Genomic DNA, 3,920 nt, shown 5'->3' with positions numbered 1-3,920 from the left:
TTATTAGCAAAAATAACTTTGCGACTCCTATTCAAAGTAGCCAGTTTTGTCACAGCTCCAGCAAGTCAACTTCGACTTTTTAGTCAGACTAACCTTATTATAACCTTGAGATATACACCATCGTTACCAGGGAACCTTTTACATTCCACCACATTATTAGCAGATTTACCAACAACTTCATTACCCTTTGACTTTAGCCTCTCCAAAAAGTCATTATAATTATTTATTGAAACCCCATCATTTACTCATTCGCATCTTGTAATGAGAATTGCCATACGAATCATTGGGAATTAGCAATCAGTATTTTGAAATCTCGCAGCATGTCTACGCCAACAGTTATATATGTATATATAACGTATATCTTCTGGACTTAATTTGAATGTGAAGTTTCTGAAAAACACTCCGAACTACGAATTGGTTCTCCGAAAATGGAAAAAAAATGCTGATGAAGCAGCAAAAACTATAAATGACTTTAAATGGCAAAAGCTGGATGATAATGATGAAGTGTGCTGGCAAAGCGCAGAAAAAGAGAAGTTTTGGAACTGGAAAACGGATTGAGCAAAGTAGGAAGGAGGCTGTGGACAAATTACAAAGACTGAACCTGACTTCAAAGGATCCAAATGATTCAGTACCTGCTGAAGTCATTAACGAATACCTTGCTCCTGACTCTAAACCCCTGCGGACAATATTCTTCATCATCCTCTGATATTAGAAATTCTAAAATATCATCATATCTTTCATTATAAATATCCTCCATATTTCTGAAGATATTTTCTTAATTTTTCTTATTTGAAATCACTTATCTCTTCGCGCTATCTGTATTATATCATAAAAGAAACTATTTTAGTTTCTAAATTCTGAAACATTCAAGTTTAAAATAGGAATATTTTGAAGTAGTGTTGGGAACTGAAGCATGAATTAGTATAATATAATGACACTTGATCAATGTGATTATATTACAGTAAGTCATGCTGAGTTTCTAAATGGAACGTGATGATTCACAGATCATAACCTCATCATGTGCCATGTTATAAGACTCTTGTATTCTATTTAACCTCTAAAATATCAAGAAAATATTTCTTGATGATTCGGCCTTTTCCAAGGTATTCTAGTAATTTGACAAGTCAAGATCGTGCCATCACAATTTCCTTCCTAGAACATTAACAATGTTCATTCCGAAATTCATATCTGTGAATTCTGGACCATTACAAGCGGTGCTTAATCGCAAGAAGAAGAAACGAAAGGACAAAACTCCGAAATAGAAATTGGGGTATAAATTGCAGCAAATAAAAGAGAGCATTAACTGTGAATGATAATGATTATAGAAGACAGAAGCAGAGACTTTGAAATATAAGGGAACATATAAAGCCCAACGATAAACCAGAAATTATAAACCATATATATCGATACATATGGCAATATAAAGACACGGGAGAACTAGAAACACTATAAACCCAAGAGTATAGTAGAAGTAAATAGATTCTTCCGGCTGTAGATGAAAAAGAAGAATGACCGATATGAAAGTTAGAAGTATATCGAGAATCAGAACTAGATGGAGCATATAGATGAATACTTTAAAATATGAGTTGAGGGGGAAAGAATAGAGGGTGATGAAACATGACTAGGAACTTAGAAATCAACAGATTTAACTCACACAATAGTGGAATAAGTGAATCAAACCCTCTAGTGAATATGTTAAGTTTTTTTTGATTAATTTAGTCAAACCACAACTAAATCAAGTGTGATTAGATCAACACCTAGAGCTATTATTCACCACCTGGGTGATTTGGACTGAGAGAGAATCGAAGGAACTCACTAGATCTGAGTGTGTGTAACAAATGAGAGGCTTAACCTAAAATGAAGAACATAAGACTTTATATACCCCTGCTGTTGACTCACCCATACGATTCATTCATCACACGTACGAGTTGGCTTCATCAGCCGTACGGGTGATCACTCACTCGTGTCTTCTCATTTAGGTTGTAATTGTGACTTAGCTCAGCATCAACCGTGCGTATGAACCTGTCAGCCGTACTAGTGAGGCTTCACTCGTATGTCTGACTAAGTCTAACAAAGTTAAACATCTAAATATCGTTCCTGCAGTTCCTGTAACCACATACAAACACGGATAGGATAATAACGAGCAATCATGGTGACCTGTAAACTGCTGTACCTACAATGGACGTGGGTAGATGTCTAGGGACTTGCATAAAATGCATCAACAGAAGGTGTGAGTTGTAAGGAAACGAAGGAGGTGAATTTATAAGAAAATCTCTGACAGAACAATTAAAATGGACGATCGCATTTAAAGCGGATCCTAATTCCCTTGATTACCGGAGAGTCAAATCTTATTAAGAAGATTTTCTTCAAATCCCTTGAAATCTGGGAATCAATCATATCTACGTCAAATGATAAGATGAATCTACACTTACTCATTTCACTCTTCTATGTTAGCTTCATTCGTACTCTTCATATAAATGGATTGTTTATCCAAATTATTCGCTGATGATAAAACTCTAATTTTTAGCCCGTATGCATCATGAAAACGTACTTATTATCATTCACGACCTTTCCATGCAAATTTTGGGACGAAATTTCTTTAACGGGTAGGTACTGTGACAACCCAGAAATTTCCAACCAAATTTAAACTTTAATCTTTATATGTTTCCGACACGATAAGCAATATTTGTTAAGTTAAATTTCAAGAATTTTAAACTATGTTCATACATTCATTCAACCTCGACCAAGTTCCAACGATTCACGAACCATTAAACGAATATGATTATATATGTATATGTGTATATATATTATAACTTGAAACGTAAACAAAATATTAGATTAAATACTTTATATGATTGTATCTGTTTCAAAATGTTTATCAATGGAATTAGAAGATAAGATCAAATGATTGAATTATCAGATATATTGAATTATGATTACAAGTCTCTGTTGAAAGGCCCACGTTGATTTGAGAAATCTTTCCATTTTAACAATATTCGGAAAATGGTAAAGTGATTTATAAATAAGAACAAATTGTCAATCATTGAAAACTAGACAAAGGATAGTGGAAGATTGAATCTCATAAAGACTCGATTGATCTATTTAGTTTCAAACGTACAAAAACGTTTTCAGTTTAAAAAGAACTTTATTATTAAAACGTATATAACTTTTATAAATATCTAGAACCACTTTTGACAACTCATTACTTAACTAGTATGATAAAGATAAAGATATTTATATTTTATTTTATTAAATATATATAACGATTTAAATTAATATTATATATATTTATACACGTATTATACATACATAGTTTTATACTTTTACTATACTTAAACTTTACCTTTACTTTATTTTTTTTACTTTAACTTTAATAATTCACTTTAATAATTCATACTTTAATAATTCACTTTAATAATTCATACTTTAATAATTCACTTTAATAATTCATACTTTAATAATTCACTTTAATAATTCAAAAATCTATTATAAATAGAATTCAATAGGTTTCATTATTTCATAGAAACTTGAAAATATTTTTCTCTAAACTCTCTCAATCGATTTACATATATATATATTTACTCCGTATTATTTCAAGATATTATTAGTATACATAAAATATTACGACGGAGTGCTGTCCGAGTGATTTCGAAATTGTTTTTCGAGTGGGATAGGATTAAGGAAATTATGGGTTATAGCTATGGAGGTGATTGAGTATGGTTCATGGGTATGCTCGTGAGGTCAATATAGTGTTTATCATTTCCGTTGCGTCTATGTACCTTTCCTGCAATATTGAATCTCAATATTGATACGTGAGTACTCATAATTTAACTTTTACATACTAATAGTGTATCCCTGACTAGTGCTCGAGTATTTAGGATTATGCATGCTTGTACTTTTAATATTGCCCTTAGACAGGT

The sequence above is a fragment of the Rutidosis leptorrhynchoides genome, chromosome 4 (assembly GCF_046630445.1).
Source record: "Rutidosis leptorrhynchoides isolate AG116_Rl617_1_P2 chromosome 4, CSIRO_AGI_Rlap_v1, whole genome shotgun sequence".
In the NCBI taxonomy this organism is placed as follows: Eukaryota; Viridiplantae; Streptophyta; class Magnoliopsida; order Asterales; family Asteraceae; genus Rutidosis; species Rutidosis leptorrhynchoides.
The sequence above is the reverse complement of the archived record's forward strand: the minus strand, read 5'-3'. Positions refer to the sequence as shown.